General features: G+C 52.8%; 1 protein-coding gene across 3 annotated transcripts in view; it reads right to left on the minus strand.

The window, feature by feature from the left end:
• POR (cytochrome p450 oxidoreductase) overlaps positions 1-19,082 on the minus strand; it is a 69,053-nt gene that overhangs the window by 47,618 nt on the left and 2,353 nt on the right. The window contains exon 1 of one of the 3 annotated variants that reach the window (XM_082712583.1): positions 11,338-11,477. The exons of 1 other annotated variant lie outside the window; for it this stretch is intronic. The gene's annotated coding sequence lies outside the window, so the exon portion shown is untranslated. Of the gene's footprint in view, positions 1-11,337; positions 11,478-19,082 lie in introns of those variants that run through there. One more of the 3 variants, XM_082712584.1, reaches the window with a different exon arrangement.

Here is a 19,082-nt window from a genome sequence, read left to right on the forward strand (position 1 = left end):
CTTCCTCCTAAGAATGTTCTTCGGTAGCCACCAAAGCTGTGTCTTCAAGGATGAATTCTCGTGCCGCCTCCTTCATAAAACCTGCCCCGGCTCCTTCCTGCGCATGCTCGGGGACGGCAGGAAGCAGCCCCTGCCCTGAAGGAAAGTCCTTTCCTTCCCCATCTCCTTCTCTCACCTGATCAACAACAACTTAGGATCAAGAGTTATGGCTCAGGGGCACCCCGGTGGCTCAGATGGTGACATGTCTGCCTTCAGCTCAGGTCACGATGCCGGGGTGGGCCGAGTCCTGGCTCACAGCGGTCCCAGTTAGTTCCCATGCTGGGTCACCCTAGGTTCGGCCAGCAGTAGGCCAGGGCAGCCAGGGCAGCGAGGACGAGGCAGCCACGGAAGGCTGCTCTGGGCAACAGCTCCACATTCAGAGCAGGTCTCGGGCAGGAGGCCTTCTTGTCGTTCACCAGGCAGCTTCACAACCCACCATCCTGCCTAGCGGACAGGAAGCCAGGGTTCTGATGGCAGACTGTGGAGGAGATGAGGGCATCCCCCTCCTGGGGATCGGCCTGGGGACAGGCCAACACTGTCCACAGATCAAGCAAGACTGCTGTCAGGCTGAGGCCTCAACCGGCACCGCGTGGAACCCCCAGTTCCACCCGTGCTTCACCTTGACCTTCGGCCAGGCGGCGCATCAGATCAAATGTGTACTGAGGTCACTTCTGTGATCTGTGTCTACGGACTCGCGCCATGCTTGTAAGCCACAAGGTTTGGGGAGCCGGTTTATGACTCACAACAACCTGAACAAGTCCATAATAACTGATAGAGGACCAGCCCGTGATGTCTATAAAAGCACCCACGATGACCAGACCATTTACGGGACTGTCCGCCAGCACTAAAGCATTAGCTCGTAACCCTTCCTTACTGCCCCGACCACGCTCTCTTTGAGGGCAGGAAAACCACCCTCTGCTGCCGGGCTGACCTCACCCTGTGCTGTCACCTGGGATACCGGGTCACGCAAGGTGCTCCCGAGCCTGACAGTTGAATCTGCCCCCTGACAGATGTGGCCAGGACAGCTGCCGCGTCCTGAGCCACTGCCAGCCTCCCCTGCAGGGGTCCTGAAAGCCAGGGCTCCCACTGCACCTGCTGTGGCTTCCTGCTGGGAGAGAGGCGCCCCACATTACACCGCCCCCTCCAGGGGGGAGGGGCAAGGAGGACAGCTTTCTAGGCCCCCGCACTGGGCCCAGGTGTCTTCCTCTGACACCCGCACACACCCCGAGGAGGAGCTCACCGCCTCATGTGACACAGTGTCCGGTGAAGGCCAGGTGACTCTGCCCAGCTCTTGGCTCCCCTGAGGGGACTCAGTAGCGCAAGTAGCTCTTCCCATGTGACTCCATGACCCCAGTGTAAAAAGTCCAGGCGGCTGGGATGGGAGGAAGCCCGTGAGAGGAACCAGACCCCGCTCTACAGTGCTTCAGGCTAGAAGGGACACACGCTGCTCCCTCTCAAGAGGGCTAAAAATTTGGGGAAGCTCAGAGACAGGCGGCCCCCATCTGCCGCTGGTGTACACAACCCGCTTGAGGTGACGGGCAGCCGGCGGCAGGATCGGTGGGAGCCCGCCTGCTCAAGGACTCATGGCTTATTATTATTTTTTTTTTAAGATTTATTTATTTGAGAGAGAGGGAGAGAGAGAGTGCACGAGCAGGGGAAGGGGCAGAGAGAAAGAATCCCAAGCCCGTGCCCATTGTAGCACAGAGCCGGACTCGGGACTCAATCCCAGGACCCTGAGATCACAATCTGAGCCGAAACCAAAAGTTGCTCGCTTAACCAACGGAGTCACCCAGGCACCCCAAGGACGGTGGCTGATTAACTGGGTTTTTAAAAATGGAGATCTAATTCACGTACCTTAAAATTCATCATTTTAGAACGTGCAACTCAGCAGCTCTCAATATATTCCCCCCCACGGTACAACAGTGAGGCGACCCCAGTGCCGACTAATTCACGAGCGCTTCCATCCCCCGCCAAAGAAAACCTCATACCCATCGGCAGTCACGCCCCTTCCTGCTCTGTCCTCCCCTCTGCTCTGGACAGCTCCAGGCACCACTGGCAGCCACACACCCTAGCTCCCCACCACCATCACTTTCCATTTGCCTCATCTATTTACATCTAAATAAATACCAACCGCAGTGACAACAAACAGGCTTTAAGCACCTGTACTACAATGTTCTCCCATTTCGTTTCATCCTTGCAACAACCCTCTGAGCTACAGGAGCTCGAACTACCGCAGAGGTTAGGGACCTTGGCCAAAGGCAGGGATAAGAGGTCACATTGGGATTCGAACCCAGACCAGCGGGCATCAGAGCCGCCCTCTCCTCCATTTCTTTGCCCTGCAAAACCTTATCAGAACAGGGCAAAGTTATGGCTAAAAGTTGTTTTGATGAATGACCTGGGGTGTGTTTCGCAGTTAACATCCCAGCGGTACCCTCAGGAGATGGCGCTGCTCCGAACAAAAGCACCCCCGGAGACAAGGGAGAGGCCGGTGTCCGGCAGGAGCCACCTCCTGTCTCCGAGCTCCCAGTGCCAGGAGGCCTAGCCTAACAGGCGCCTGGCTGACGGCTGCCGAATGGCTGCGTCAACCCAGTCATCAGTCCAACTGGGGGGTACAGCCTGCTGACCCCGCGGCTGGGAGCACTGGGATGGGGTCAGCACTGCCTCTGACATGTCCTGGCTCCACTGTGGTCACTCACGAAGGGGCAAGAAGCCAAGCCAGGCTTTTTGACTTTCCTAGCACAATGGCAGGACACTGCACGTGGGGTGTGCTGAGAGCCTCACGACCTCACTTTGGCCTGCCTGCCTCCCACCTGGCAGAGGGACTCTCCCCACCCACTCTCCAGTCTCCTGCTTCCCTCCTCTCCTGCCGGAACACGGCCCAGCAAGTCCCCTCTTGCTCCCACCCCGCAAAGGTCCGCCTGTGCTGTATTATAATGGAGACCGAAGTTCTTTGCCCTTACCGGAGCAGGTCCCAGGGAGTGCCCCCTGTGGGCCATGCTCCTCTGTTCCATGGAACATTCCCTCCGCCAGGGGCCTGCGCCACCATCATCCTATCGGGCCTAGCCACACACAAGCATGGTCCCAGCACCTCTAAGAGGGCCTGGTACTCACAGGTGGGCTACATATGCCTGCTGCGTATGGACACTACTGGCCACTGCCTTGTTCTACAAGCCCCGGGGGAAGGCCCGGAGAAAAGTGCTTCTCTTGCTAAGCTGACCCGCTTCCTCTTCCCAGTACTGCTGGCTGTTCAATCCCCTCCTTCTTCAGCCTGCCTTCTAGGAAGCTCTGAGCTGAGTTTTACGCTTAATCCAACAGCTTGCCTTGACTGCCCTTTCACAAGATTACCTGCCTCCCAGGGTCCGCTCAACTACTAGGCTCTCAGCTTTTAGTTATTTCCTTCGGGGTCTGGCTGAGTAGACGGCCTTGGAATTCAACTGACTTAGAACCCAGGTAAGCCATGAAAGAACATGGGTCTTAGAGGTAGATGGACCTCAGTTCAAACCCTGGATCTGCCGCCTCCACACGCTGGGACCCTGGGCACATGGCCACTCAGTCTCAGGCCCCTCACTGACCATCCTCACGGGTGTTCTGATGATTACACGAGACATAAAATACCCAGCACGGGGCCTGACACACAACAGACACTCAAAGGTTACCCTAGAACCCCTTTTATTTATTGCAGTAGCATTTCAAAAATAAACACACTGATTCATGTTTTTGGCCTCCAAATAACAATCTAGAAATATCTAGAGAGACTTAGGATAGTATGGGGGAGCCAAGTTCCTCCTCTTTCTCAATTATAAAATGATTCATTACTGAATTACTGAAAAAACCAGTAACTGCAGAAGGAACTTGAGACATTTCAACCGTCACACCGAGCTGCAAAATTAAAATTGGCCCCAAAGTTCATACTGCACTCAGAGTAATCCTAAAAAACACAGATCAGCCCTAACATGGGTATCTGGGCTCAGTTCATATGCAGGAGGAAGCAAGAGACTACGGAGAGAGAAGTCATGATCGCTCATTAGCCCACTCGCTCCCCTGGTCAGCCAGTTAGCACTCAGTGAGCGCCTACCTTACACCTGGCTCCAGACCACGCACTGGCTTACTCTCGTGGCAGTGATGGGGAGGTTCCCTGTTCCCACTGAATTCACATTCTGTTCCAACCACACTGCCATTAGAGAGAGGGAAGATTAGGCTCCTTCAATTACGAGCCACTACCGTATCCTTTGTGGGGGGCACATGGAGGAGGAAGGGAAAGGCAGCAAATGATTCGACAGCGAGAGGGACCGTAAGTATTTGAGCAAAGGGGGGCTGATACTAGCAGGGCCTGGAGACCAATCCAGCGTGGATGGACCCTGAGAAGCAGCGGGGAGGAGCGGGAAGGAATTACGGACTCAGGGAAGCCAATTAGGGGCGAGTGTGGCAGGAAATGAAGGGGCTTTAGTAAGACCACAGCAGGGGAGAAAGAGAGCGCACGGAACACTAAAAATGGACAGGACTGACAGGACTGCACGGTGGTGGAAACCCAGAACGCAGAGGAAGGCAGAGGCCAACCAGTCTTTTGTCTTTAGAGCATTCAGGTACCAGGAAGACAGTGAGGTCGCTAAGAGGGAGAAAGAGACCTCCTGGGCGGGGAGAGAAGGGGCCCATGAGGGATGGGTGTTTTCACCTCTGTTGCCCTGCTAAACGACTGGTTTAGAGTTTGCAAATCACATTACATAAAGCCAGCCACGCAGCCTGCCCACGTGACACTGTTTGGTTTCTTAAACAATCACAGAGGTTCTGACACCCCTAACTGAAACCAGCAAACACTCTTCTTCACTGGACCGTAAATTCCTGATGGGGAAAACCTGCTGATGCCTGAGATGTGTCCCAATCTACACCCCACCCCTAGAAGAAACTGGGCACAATTGGCTGGAACGTTCTTCCGTGTACTCAAGAAGCACTATCCCTGTTTGCAGTGCTGAAAACCGACCCAGGTGACCTACGGATAGCGTCAACACCCCTGAATTCAGGGGTGAGCACAGTTCATGTGTTCCTACCCAGCCCTCAAACCTTTGTACATACCCAGCCTACCCAGTGCCCTGTTGATGTGTGCCAGCAAGGACCAAAGTATCACAAGGTCACATGGCTGTTACGTGAGCACCGAAGGGACAGGTCATGGGGAAGGCAGAGCTTGGGTGGGGGCTGGAGGGGTCACGGGAAAAGGCAGCGAAGATAAAAAAGGGGAGATAAGAAAGTGACTAAACAGAATTCATAAATTTCACCCAGAAGCAAATGACATAAGTCCCACATCAGAGGGCACACCCTACAGAGTCCATCTTTCCTGGGAGGACAACCAGACAAACAAAAGCCAACTTTTTCCACTCGATTTTCCTACCAAAAGGTCTCTTAAAGCATCCAGTTCTTTGAGAAGCAATCCATGGCCAATGACACCAGCATTTGGCCCATCATTCTCATCCAGTTTGGCCTTGAAACGAATTTGTTTCTGGGAGGCACCTGTCTGATTCTCTGAGCTGTGTACAGACGCTATGCAAAGATCAGAATGCCTCCCCCTTCCAGCACCCCAATTAAAGGAGATTTCCCCCGCCATATAAGTGAAACAAGACCATACCAGCAATTTTCTCCACAAGACACCCAGAAGAAGGACTGGGACCCCCACGCGCCCTGTTCACAACCTACTCTGGGGCTAGCCGACTTGGCACACCGACCGGCATCAGTCGTAACAGGCTGATGTATTAGGCTCTAGTGGACCCAACCAACAGACCAGCCTTCAGAGAGCCACGGTCTGCCCCACGGGACTCCACCACCACCTACACACACACACACACACACACACACACACACACGACAGCCCCTTGGGAGGGGGCTAGGGAAAGGAAAAACGCTTTGAGAACGCAGAACGCCGGGAACAGTAGCAGACAGACTGAAGCAGAGTAGGATTCCCAAATGATGCATTCACCCAGAAAGGAAGATACTGACCGTAGAAAAGTCTGAAAACCCAACATGAGAAATGCTGCTCTGTGCTGGTCACATCACCGACCTATTTCAGAGCCTTCTCATCGGGAGTGTTCAGTCGGTAAAGTGTCCGACTCTTGACTTTGGCTCAGGTTGCGATCCTGGAGTGGCGGGAGGGAGCCCTGCACTGAATGTGGACACTGCTTAAGATTCTCTCCCTTTCCTGCTCATGATCTCTCTCTCTCTCTCTCAAATAAATAAATGCCTTCTCCTCGCTTAGCATGGTTCACAAGACCCCGAAGGCTTCCTAGCCTCATACAACCTACACTCTACACGGCCCCCACCGGGGGAGGTGAGCCTTGGTGGGCTCAGTGAACTCCTACCTAACCTCCAAGGCCCCAATCAAACATTACTTCTTCTGCGGAGCCTGCGCGCCCCCCCCCCCCCAGTAAAGGCCCAACCTGAGTGCTCCCCAGTGCACTGTGGGCTCAGCACCAAGGACAAGCACTTCACACGCATTATCTCAAGAATGAGCCCCACAGGCCCTGCCCTAACCGCTTATGTTTGCTCCCCGCCGTGTCCGAGCTGTCGAGGGCCTGAAGCAGGCCCTAAACATAGACGCCTAGACCCTGAGGGTCAGAGATGTGTTTCTGAAGTGTCATTCCACAGGGACGGAAACACTGCCAAGAATGGCGAGAATCAGCTGCCAGAAAAAGAAACACCTTCTGAACTGTTCCGGGAGGCAGGTGAAGCAGGTTTCTTTTCCCCATTGCATGGCTGAAGACAGAAGGCCTGGCGGGGGCCAACGCCTGTATAAGCTGGTAAGCTACTTCTCCCCCAGGAGCCTCTCCCCGCCCTCCATCTATCAAATGCTGGACAACAGAACTGCACAGAAAAGGCAGCTTTGCTCTGGAGCTTATATAATAATAATAGAGAACTGGCATTACTTCTCTCGCCACAAGATACTCATTTCATTTGTGGTTCTTCCACTAGAGTGAAATGGACAGTGGCACCTACAAACAGACATACTGAGGGGCACCTAAGCCAGTAGAACATACCCTCCTCCCACCCCCTCCCAGTTAGCCTCCCAGCATCCGAGGACAACCTTTATATACGGCCTTTTATGGTAACCATCCTCTTCTTTCTTTTCTTTTCTTTCTTTGAGATAGAAAGTATGAGGGGGATGTGGCGGTGTGGGGGAGAGGGAGAAACAGAGAGGGTTTTAAGCAAGCTCCACACCCAGTGTGGAGCCCGAAGCAGGTCCGAACGCACGACCTTGAGATCAAGACCTGAGCTGAGATCAAGAGTCGGACACTTAACCAAATGAACCACCCCAGGGCGTACGCCTTCCCCCGCCAACTGCCAAAAATTGTTGTAATTAAGAGACAGACATGGGGCACCTGGGTGGCTCAGTGGGTTAAGCCCCTGCCTTCGGCTCAGGTCATGATCTCAGGGTTCTGGGCTTGAGCCCCGCATCCGGCTCTCTGCTCAGCAGGGAGCCTGCTTCCTCCTCTCTATCTGCCCGCCTGTCTGTCTACTTGTAATCTCTCTCTGTCAAATAAATAAATAAAATCTTAAAAAAAAAAAAGAGAGAGAGAGAGACAGACATACTTATTGGTGCTCTGGTACTGGAAACGAAGAGGAATAGTCATATTATTAAGTAATTATATTATATGTATTAGGTGATTTCCCTTCCACCAAAATAAAAAGACACTCCTCTACAGTCAGACAATGAGATAACACAGCACAAAAGGGAAGTGAGGGCTCTGGAAGCAGACGGTCCTGGGTGAGGCCTCAGCTTCACCCCTCAGCCTTGAGCAAATGATGGCCATCTTTGTGGAGCGGGTACGAAAACACGAGCCTTTTGGGGTCAGAGGAATCAAAACACTCACAGGCAATGTTGTGCGTGTGCCTGCACACACACATGTGCACACATAATGCCAAACTTCAGAAAGAGTCTAGCATAAATTTTCCTAAAATAAAAGCATCTCTGCCATGAGCAGCTCGTCTTCACAACGGACCTGAGGATTCTGACTTTAAAAACGTTGAGTCTCTGCTGGTGGGAACATAACAAGGGAATGTTTCTGGAGGGGAGTTTAGTACCGTTAAACTCAAAAGTCACACCATTTCTACAAACACATGCACACACGCGCCCTTTTGTATTATTTTTCTCAGTCAAGAAAATGTCTTAGTGGAAGGCTCCGAAGGACATTCACTGTCTATATGACATATTCCTATAACTTTTTTTTTTAAATAATGAACATTTGGTTTTTCTGTAAACAGAAAAAAATACATTCTTATTATATAAAGTCACTTCTCCGTTTCACTTTTTTGCGGATTTTAATTTTTAAATGAATCTGTTTATGTCACCAAAAGCTAAGTCTCAAATTACGTATCATCATTTGACAATCGTGTGCGTTGTTTGCCCCCAGGAAGAGATTAGACCCACGGAGGATGTGTGTTTTGTTGACTGCTAAAACTCCAACACCTAAATAGTCCCTGGCGTGGAGTACTCAGTATCTGCTAAGTGAGGACACTGAGAAGTTCATGAACATTGATCCAGCTCTACCAGGAGTTCATCAAACAAAAATATTTGCCCAATCATACAAAGATAAAGAACAGAGGCTACTCACTGTCCCAGAATTCATGAGAGCAAAAGCTGCAAAAAAACACATTTTGTCCACAATACCAGGGACTCAAATATTCTATCATTTTAAAAAAGAATGAGATTTTTAAAAAGAATGAGTTGGGAAAAAAAAAATGAGGTAGAAAAAAAATGAGATAGAGCTTTAGACAGTAATCTATCATGGTAATTAAATGCAAGCCTCAAAACAGTATGACAGTACGACTTCATGTTTCAAATTTACGGTAAAATTAAACAGCAACACATTTCTGTTTAAAGTAAAAAAACTAGATAATAAATGTCTTTATATGTGAAGAAAATATCTGCAGAACTTATACTATACCACTAGTGGTGATTTTTTTTTTAATCTCAGTATAAGGCTATGAGGGAGGCTCACTAACCACACTGTGTATTTAACAGTTTGATTTTTAATAATGAGCACTTATTATTTCCGCCAACAGAAAAAAATACATTTTTTTATATAAACAGCCATTTCTCCATTTCATTTTTTTCCCTGATTTTAATTTTTAAATGAACCTGACATATAAGGTAAATCCCAAAGCACTAAGTGGAGGCTCACTGGCCTGGGGCGGTTCGCCAGAAGGCACACGGTGCTAGTGCCTGAGCTGTAAGTCAGGATCCTTGACCCTGCCTCCCTAGCCCGACAGGTGCTTCGCTCCTTTCTAAAACACAAGAAAGCAACGATGCTGCAGGAGCACCTGGGCTCTCTGGAGACATGGAAGGTCCTAAAACTACAGAAGCTTCCATGAGGGGGAAAAGAACTGCTTGAAGAGCTAAATTCTCACGAACCTGAACCGTTCCACAGGTTTAGCCAATAAATATTAGATGGGCCCAGCCGTTCTGATTCCAAAACACTCTCCTGAACACAGGTGGCCTTACCTAATTCAGATCCTGATTTTCAAGGAGTTCAGGGAGTCACTGGCAGGTCCTCAGATTTCAGGTTTGTCAGGAAACCCACGGAACCAACAAATCCTGTGGCCGCTTCCAAACTCGTACCACCCAGGAGGTTCCACCTGCCTTACTCACGCCGACTGAGATCAACCCTGTCTTCTGGTGCTGAAGTATGTCCCTGGGCTTCCTTGCATCTCAAACCCAACGGCTCTTTTTCCAAGTGCCAGACACGAAGAATTGCGGAGAGTTAAGAGCCCACCACCCGGGCGGTTTTCAACGCCCCCCAACACAACCGGAAGCTAATATTCCACTCTCTGACACCCGGCCCTGTTTTCTGGGCAACCGAGACAATGACCAAGCTATCTGCCCAATGACACAGTTTCCCACCACAGCTGCTAAGCAAACCCCTGAGAAGCTGGAGAACTCCCCACTCCCTCCAAAAGGAAAGAAGACTTCCTTAGAGCGACGCTGAGAAAAGCAAGGGATCCCTTCTGGGTTCGCTGCTCTGCCAACTGGGGCTTTGGGGCTGTTTTCCGGATCGAGCCGACCCCGCCACCACTCCGAGGGGATCTGTAGGGGCAGAATTTAGAAGGACTTAACCAAGGTCTTGTCTGCCAACGAGAGGGCCTCAGGATGCTGGATCCCGGAGGGTCAGTTAACCGCTCCGCGTGTAGGGAATATCCCAATCCTCAATGTCACCCCCCAAGACCAAGACCTTCTCTTTGGAGCCTCAGAACCTCAGTCCTGCGTGGGCGGCAGAGTGGGCTGTGTCACTAGCTGTCCTCCTTGGGGACGAAACGAAGGCTCCAAGAAGGTAAGCGTCCTGCCAAGGGGGCCGAGATTCAAATCCAGAACTACCCACTCCAGCCCCGTCTCCCTCCCGGCGCGAGCACAAAATTCTCCAGTTTGGCGGAGCTCAGAGGAAGGCTGTTATTTCATAAAAGTCGAAGACCAGGGGGCAGCCACGTTCTCTGAACTGGACCCAAACTCTTCAGTACCGTTCACCAGCTTACACAACGGTCTTGAGAAATGTAAGCAAAAAGTCGAGGTCAAGTTCCGGCAGCCCCCTCGCCTCCCAGGAGACCTTGACCTCTTACCCAATTGCTCCCACGAACTAAGGGTGTCACGGCTGCCCAGCGGAGCCCAGCAAAGATGGGTCGCAGCGGCCACCGAGGCACCAGCCCTGGAGAGCCACTGCCCGCCCCTCCCCCCCCGCCCCCCCCGCCCCGCCCAGGGATGCCCTTGCCCGTACCCAGAGCGATGCTCAGGAGAGGCAGGGCTGGCAGGGTCCCCGGAGCCCTCAGCGGAGCCCACCTGATGCTGCAGGGTCAGACTCGGGTCGTAGACGCATTCATCGAGCGTCTCCTCCGTGAGTTACCTCAATAACTGGCCTCTTCCTCGGGCCCATTGTACAGACAGGGAAACTGAGCCCCAGAGAGGAAAAGTGGCTTAGCCGAGCACGGCGACGCGGCGGAGAGACTGGAGCCCGAGCCCTCGGACGCCGAGACTGGGCCCTCGCCCGTGGGGTCCGTCGGACGCCCGGGGCCGCGGAAACCACCCCCCTCAGCCCAAGCTGAGACGTCAGCTTGAGGCGAAAGGCCGCCCCGGGAACGACCTGGGTCGAAGCCGCGCTCTCCGCGCAACCGTCCGTCGTGAGAGGCAGCGACGCGGCCCGAGAGCCCGCCCTAGCGTGAGGGCCCGGGCAGCCAAAGCGGCCGAAAGCCGTCGGGTCTCGGACCCCGGCCCCCTGAACCCCGGCGCCCTGACCTCCCAACCCCGCGACCGCGACCGCGCGCACTCACCCGGGGCGGCCAGGCAGCACTCTGGCCACCTGAGCAGGACGCAGGCCCGCACCACTGAGGCGCTACCACCGCCCGCGCCGGCCGCGGGGGTGGGGGCGTGGCCGCCCGGGGGCGCCGCCCCGCCCAACCGAGCCGCGCGCGCGCTCTCGGGGCCCGCCTCCCCCCGGCGAATTCTGAGCTCTTGGTACAGCCCGGCCCCGCCCCCTCGGCGGCCCCGCCCCGGCCGGGCCCCGGAGCCTGGCCCAGCGCTCTGCAGGCAGCTGGAGTCTGGCCGCCGGCGGTACTTGGTGTCGCCCACGACGCTGCTGCTGCCCCGGCCTGCTACTCCGCCTCGTGGGTCTCGGCGGGGCCGTGGCTGTGCGCCGCGGGGCCTGGCCTGCTGCCGCCGGCTCCCGTTCGCGCGTGTTCGCGCTCTCTCTCTTCCGCCGTCTAGTACCCCCACCCCCTTACCTGGGTCTGGGCAACCCGATCGCAGAGGCCCGGGACGGGAATGCGAAGCGGCTTGGGGCGGGGGAAGGGAAGTGACCAGGCAGGGGGCGCGGACTGGACCGAAGAGGCGGGGAGAGGGCGGAGGGCCTCGGGCGTGAAAGGTCTGGCTGCCTGGGTGGTGGGTCAGAGTCCCACTTCTGCCTCTTGCTGTGGTTCTTACTTAATAGGGTCAGGAGGATCAGGCCTCGGAACTCGTGCTCCTGAGGAATGTAACTCAATGCGGTAGTAAGTGCTCTAGAAATGGAAGTCCCTGCCCTTGGTAGTAGTAGTACGTGCTCTGTTGCGAATTCCTTTCGGAACAGTCGGCAACTCCCCGCCTCCAGAGGCCGTTCTCCACCTTTAAAAACAGGACCAACCACCAACAACCAATACGTTGAAAATAGTAAAGTCCTGTGTAAACAGAGGATTATTCCCGGGGCCCCCCGTTTTAGACTTCCAGGTCCAGTCTGTCAGGAACCAGTCCTTCCAACAGATGAAATGAATGCCGTCGCCCTGGGGGTGGGGCGCACCCTGTCCAGCCAAGGAACAGAACGTATAACTCCTTCGCTTGGCCCTCAAGAGAGCAGGGAGGAATTCCTTCTGCGGATCTCTGATACTCCCTCCCACCTACCCAACACCCTTGAACATCTTGTGGGGGTGTCCCAGGGAATCTGCAGTGTTTGATTCTGAATCCTTGTACCTTGCTTCTGTGAGGCCAGAAATGACAACTCAAGAGTTCTCTCTGCTAATAATAGATCACCCAGGCAGGAACAGGTTTTTGTGTTTTTTTTTTCTTTTCCCCACTAAACCAGTAAGTGAGTCCTGTGGCTTCTATTTCTAGGACCCTCTCCCCACTTCTTAGCTTATCTGCAGCCCCTGCCCTAGTTCAGGCCTCCCTGGGTTCACCTCTCACTTGAATGATCTCAGCGATTCCTGACTGTGCGTGTCACTCCGGTTTCTTCTACACCCACTGCCAGGGAAACTTCTTCACTCTGCTCACAGCCCTACCTTCCTGACTCTATACCCATCCTCCCCAAAATACATTCTCACTAGCCTGCTGGAAAAAAAGAAGAAAAAGTAGGTTAGATGCGCACCTCACACTTCCATGAATAGACATTCTTGGTAGAGAAAAGATTTAAATAATAGAGAAGAAAGAGGAAAAGTCCTACAAAAAAATAATGGGAGAGTTTCTGTTACTTTCCAAGAGGCCTGAGTTATGACACAGACCCCAGAAGACATAACTGAAAAGACTGGAAAATCTGCCTACGGAAAACTCAAAGCCTGTTGTGTAACAAAGACCTACAGGCAGTCAAAAGACCAATGGGAGATATTTGCTATTATTAAGTGTCAAAGGACACGTTTTGCTCATAAGGATACCCACTAACTAGTGAGAAAAAAAAATCAACATAAATGGACAAAAGATACAAATGATCAGTGCACAGAAAAAAAGAAATACAAATGGCTTTTAACCCTACGAAGAGATTTTCAACCCCACACGTTAAAGAAACGCAAATCAAAACTCGAGCTGGGAAACTTTCTTCCCCTATGACGATGACAAACCCGAAGCTTGATGACACACCGCTGGTGCAGGTGTGGGGAAACGTGCTGGCATTTCTTGTTGCTACACCCGAATGTGAATATCACTCAGCTATTAAAAAAAAAAAAAAAAAAAAAAAAAGGAAATGAGGAAGCTCATTGCTGAGATGAGTTGACAAAAGGAAAAGGAAGGAATGACAGCACTTGTAGAAAGCTACTGTTTTTAGAAAACATCCTAGCGAGGAGGAAAGTGGAGAAAGATGTACAGACTGTGTATAGATTTGGTTGAACTCCCACTGCCTCTCTTGAGAGACGAGAAGGTGCTAACACCGGTTGTCTCGAGGGGAGACTAGGAAAATTGGGATGGAGTGGCGGGTAATGAAGGAGGTATCTTTGACACATTGCGCCTTGCCAATGTTCACTTACCTGAAGTTGAATACCTAAATACTTAAAAAAAAAAAAATAACCAAACAGTCCTTTCTCTGGCAGGAGAACCAATTCTATTGACTACACACTTCATTTTTCTGAAATCAAAATCAGACACAGGTGGGTTACAGATAACGAGTTTCCTGTCAGTTCCCCACCATTTCTCCTTTATCTTCACTGCCCAGAAAGAATCACCTTTTACCTTGTTGAGCACTTTATTCTGGTCCTTCCTTCCACGCTGGTAAAGAAATGCCTTTGTGGCTGGCTGTTGTCCTACATTTTATGTGCTACCTCTTGAGTCCGGCTAACGATGTGGGAGGTCATTAAAACCGCAGCTTGGCTCCCGTGCTCACACAGTTCAACGTGATTGTGTATATTCCTACTTGACCTTCTACTTGGCCTCCTCCATCGATCCACGGCAGGCACATTATCAGTGTCCTTGTCCATCTCTTTGCTCTGTGCCCCCACCTCTGCTTCCCACCGTTAGCTGCCCGACCTAGTTTTTTGCCTTGTCGATGGCTCAGGTCACACGTGGGGTTTCCGGTCGACAAGCCGCACTGACGCCATTGTAACATTGGCAGAGTGTGCACAGAGGAGCCAAATCATCCCTACAGGGCTCTTCTTGTACAGCTGTAGTTTCCCCCACCCCCGACCCTGGCATGGTTTAAAAGAAACAGATTCCCAATCTCACCCTGGAAGTGGTTTATCAAACTTTTTCCAGATACCGCTTTCAGGGTTCTCGGACAAACCCCGCTGCTCCCATCCAGATAGGTCACTGTCAAGGATGAGGTCTGAAATACTGTTTCCGTTCTCACAGCAGGTGCGCAAAGTGTGTGGGGTGGACGGATCGCCTTGGTCCGGAATGCAAGGGCATTCAAAAGCTGGCCCTGACTCATCTTTCAAGCTTTATCTTCATAATTTTCCTCCAAAAACTCTTTACTTCCAGCAAGATTGGACAAATTCTGGTACATTCTGTAAATTTTAATCGTAGCCTCTGAGCTCTCAAGAATGTCATTTTTTTTTCATGTGTTTTATGTCCCTTAAGGGTTCATCAAGAATGTGTGGTCTTCAAAGGAAGTGATGAGGGTCTAGTGGGGTGGGCCTTTCTCGGCTGTAGGCAGTCCAGTCCTACACCTGCCCCGAATAAGATTCTCTCAAATGTGAACAGTGTGAACGCTCATTGCGCCCGCGACAGACAAAGCGTCTGTCCCTGGGAGCAGCTGTTAAACATGTAGCATCCCACAAAGCTCGTCTTACCTTCTATCAGTAACTTTTGATCTCCGTGATCCCTTGGAGTCTTCCCTTGTCCTATACCTGAACATTTACTTAGCACTTGCGATGCGCTCCCGCTTGCTGTGGGATAGAAGGGACTAACTATCGTTTACTGAGTACCAAATAGATCCCAAGCACTGTGCTTAAAATTCTATACACGTTAGTGCAAATCTTCTCAAAAGTATCCCTTTTTGGGGTGCCTGGGTGGCTCATTGGCCCAGGTCATGGTCTCAGGGTCCTGGGATTGAACCCCGCATCGGGCTCGCTGTTCAGCAGGGAGACTGCTTCCCCCTCTCTCCCTGCCTGCCTCTCTGCCTACTTGTGATCTCTCTGTCAAATAAATAAATAAAATCTTAAAAAAAAAAAAAAGTATCCCTTTTTATCTCCACTTGACAGAGGAGTAGACAAAGGCTCAGAGAGCGAAGGATTTGTCCCAAGTTCCCCGAGATCCTACAACTAGGAAGTGTACACTGTGATAAGCCTGGTGCCCATCAGGAAGCTTGTCAAGTCTGTTCAAACCCTTTTCACCGCCCTCCATCCCTGGGAGTGCCAGGCCTGGCTCCCCTGGGGCAACCACTCAGCCCTGGAAGTCTATGTTCAGCTCTCAACTTTGGAGGGAAACCCTTCCCCATGCTGGTGCGGGCTCCCCGCCCTTGCACCCAGGGCAGCCCCTTCTCCTGAGGGCTCCAGACTTAACCTCTAAGTCAGGAGTGTCCCAGCAGCCGATTCTAACCCACTCCCTCTGACTCAGGTCTCCTCCTACATGGGCACACAGACTCGTAAAGAATCTCCGAGGTCATGCCTTGCAAGCTCTTGTCTCGAGCAGGAACTCCCTCCAAGCGTGCCTGAAAGGGGCTGGCCTGTCCTCTTATAAGAAAAAGAGGATCCCAGATTGGAGAAGTTGGGTTGACATCCCCCACAGATGCAGAGGGATGAGGCTGGTAAACTTGGAGCCTCCTCTATGCCCAAACACACTCAGGGTCACACCAGCTCTCCAGCGGGATGTCTGAAATGCCACCAGGGGCCCTCCAAGTCTTTATTAGGCATTTCTCTGGCCCTTTTCCACTGGGAGGCTTCCAGGCGTGTGCAGGGGAAATGGTTTTGTCGATTTCCTGATGCCTCCAGGGCCAGGGCAGTCCCCAAAGCACAGAGGTACAGAACCCCCATCAGGAGATAAAGACGCAAATTCTGCTTTGACTGTGATGTGTGAGGAGTCTCTTTATGTCCCTTCCTGGACAAGAAATCAGTTTCCGGGGCGCCTGGGTGGCTCAGTGGATTAAGCCGCTGCCTTCGGCTCAGGTCATGATCTCAGTGTCCTGGGACCGAGCCCCGCATTGGGCTCTCTGCTCAGCCTGCCTCTCTCTCTCTGCCTGCCTCTCTGCCTACTTGTGATCTCTCTCTCTCTGTCAAATAAAATAAATAAAATCGTTTAAAAAAAAAAAGTTAAAAAAAAAAAAAAGAAATCAGTTTCCTTCTCAGCAAAATGGCGGGGGGGGCGGGGCTCCCCCCAAACTCACACCTGAGCTTGACCCTAGGAGGACCCTGGACTTCCCGAAGCTCTTTGATAAGCACGTGGTCTTCTCCCTACTTTTTCAGGTGAGGGATCTGAGACATGGAATTGTATCCGCTGCCCCCTCTGCCTGGTGCACCCCAAAGTCAGTTTTTTCTGCACAGAGAAGGTAGGCTTCTCTGCCTGAGTCCCTTTTCCATAGGGCTCCAGACCTAATTCCTTTCAGAGGTCAGGGACGCCTGGCTCGGCCTGCCCCAAATCTCCTAGCTCTCAGGCGTCCTGTCTGGTCCTGAGCCAGGTCTTTTTGGAACAAGCACAGGGCCTGGCCACTGGGCCGAATGTCCCAGGTGTGTGTAGCCAGCTGGCTGAGGGGTGACCTGGCCAACTGGGGACAAGTGTGGCTCTGCTGTGTGGACACAGTGCTATGAGGGCAGGACAAACTGTTCCTAGAGAAAGCTGGAGGCAGCTGGGGCACTGGGCCAAATAAATCCCTGAAACCTGGACCCTACAGGGGAAAGCACGGGCCCTGGATGTCTCAGAGGCCGGTGAGTGGGCTATCTCCATCAGAATCATCACGGGGCTGTCCACCGGTTCAGTGCCCATTCCTAGGGCAGCCCTACCCCAGCCACTAGAGCAGGATCTCTGGAGGCACGGCAGAAATTGAAGTTTTAAATAACCTTTGTTCTTAGCCACCTGGGAATAGGAGAACCGCTGCCTGATTGGGTTAACTCGGCCCCGGAACTGGGGGGTGTCCAAAGTCTGGCTCAGAGAGAGCCAAACACAAAACCAGATTGAGAAGGCAGAGCTGGGGGTTTGCTAGGAAGAGTGAAGCCCAAATAATGACCGGCCTGCCTCCCTGAGGTGTTCAAAACATTCCCCCAGACCTTCCTCCCAGCCTCCCTGCCCCTCCCCCACACTGGGGCCCCCTCTTCAGCACATCCCAAGTCCCACGATTTCAAAGAGGCAGCCCTGAAATGAAGGAACAGACGGTCTTTGGCAACAGCAGACGGGGCTTCCAATCTGGACACCGCCAAGGCCCCACAGGCTGTGTAACCTTGGACAGATCCCAGGGGGCCCTTGCAATGTGGTCCCTTGGGGTCTGGGCGAGGAACGCAGGTTCCTGTGTGTAAAGGCCAAATGCATGGGCCAAGATTCCTTCCTCTTTCTGACTCCCTACCCGGGCCCCCCCTCACCCTCCCTTTGTTCCTCTCTCGGTTATGCAACTGAAGGTAAATCCTTTGTGGGTTCCTCTGCAGCTAGAGCTGAAATCTGGCCACAGCAGAGCAAACAGGAGGGGGGCCCTGTAAGGGGAGGCTTTGAAAACCACACTGTCCACATTCTTGTCCACGTGCGGCTAGACCACGGATCTTGGCCCTCTTTCCCCCAATATTGCAAAAAGGCCCGTGATTATGTTCCCCAAACCGTCTGGCGGCGGCCAGCTGCTATCATGAGAACCAGCTCCCACGGACAACCATTTGGGAAAGGCCTCCAAGGACGAGCCTGCTTGGCTTCTGTACACTCGCGGTTCAAACCGTCACACGCGGAGAGTGTCTACCCATGCCCGCCCCGAGCAGCCACTTCGCAGAAACCAAAGCGGCTTAGAGCTGGTCCCTGGCCTTGAGGGGCTGGTGACTGATGTCCTGGCCAACTCCCCATTGAGAACCCACGAGTAGTTCCGCGATTCTCCAAGTGTGGTCCCCAACCCGGGGTCATCGGCCCACCTGGGAATTTGTTAACAATGCCCGATTTTGGACCCCTTCCCCAGTCCACTGAGTCAGAAACCCTGGGGAGGAGAGGGGACCCTGAACTCTGTGTGTCAAGGAAAGCCCCCCTCTTCCAAGAGATGCTGTTGTAGGTCGCAGATCTCGTTAAAACCTCACACAATCCCCAAAGAGGACTACTCCCGTGTCCAGGAAAAGAGGCTCTGACCTGGTCCGAGGTGTGGGCGAGCTGGCAGTGCAGGAAGGGTCGGACTCTTGGGTCCCCCCTGGCGTCACAGTCTACCTCTGCAGCATCTGTGTTACGAAAAACTTCTTCCTGGGTCCCACCTGGAGAAGCCCAGGCCCCCGGAGGTATCTCACCCCTCATTCAGCAGGGGTAGAGGCTGAGCGGGGCCTGAGCATCAAGGTAGGAGCGCCGGCTCTCAGAAGGCAAGAGCCTCACCATGGGGACAGAGAAGAGCCGGGAGGAAGGGGTGAGCAGCCCCGGTGACAGCGACTTGCCCCAAATGTAGCAACAACACTGAGCTGACATAAGGTCCCCGAGTTGAGGCCATCACGGCTTCCAAGCCTCTTCTGCCCAAACACCACCCTGAGAACTTTTCTCCTGTGCTCACTTACCTCTATGATCAACTGGTCCCTTTCCGTGCACCTGCCGGAAATGGAAACTCTCAGGGTCCCCTCTTAAACCCACAGCATCTGCCCGAACACCACCCCCAATACGGAATCACTTCTTCAACTAATGGCTCTAAGGTTCTTTTTTGCATCCATGCTGCGACTGAGCACTCACTGCCTTTTCGGGCCACCCATGCGTC

This window comes from Mustela nivalis (genome assembly GCF_964662115.1).
Source record: "Mustela nivalis genome assembly, chromosome: 19".
In the NCBI taxonomy this organism is placed as follows: Eukaryota; Metazoa; Chordata; class Mammalia; order Carnivora; family Mustelidae; genus Mustela; species Mustela nivalis.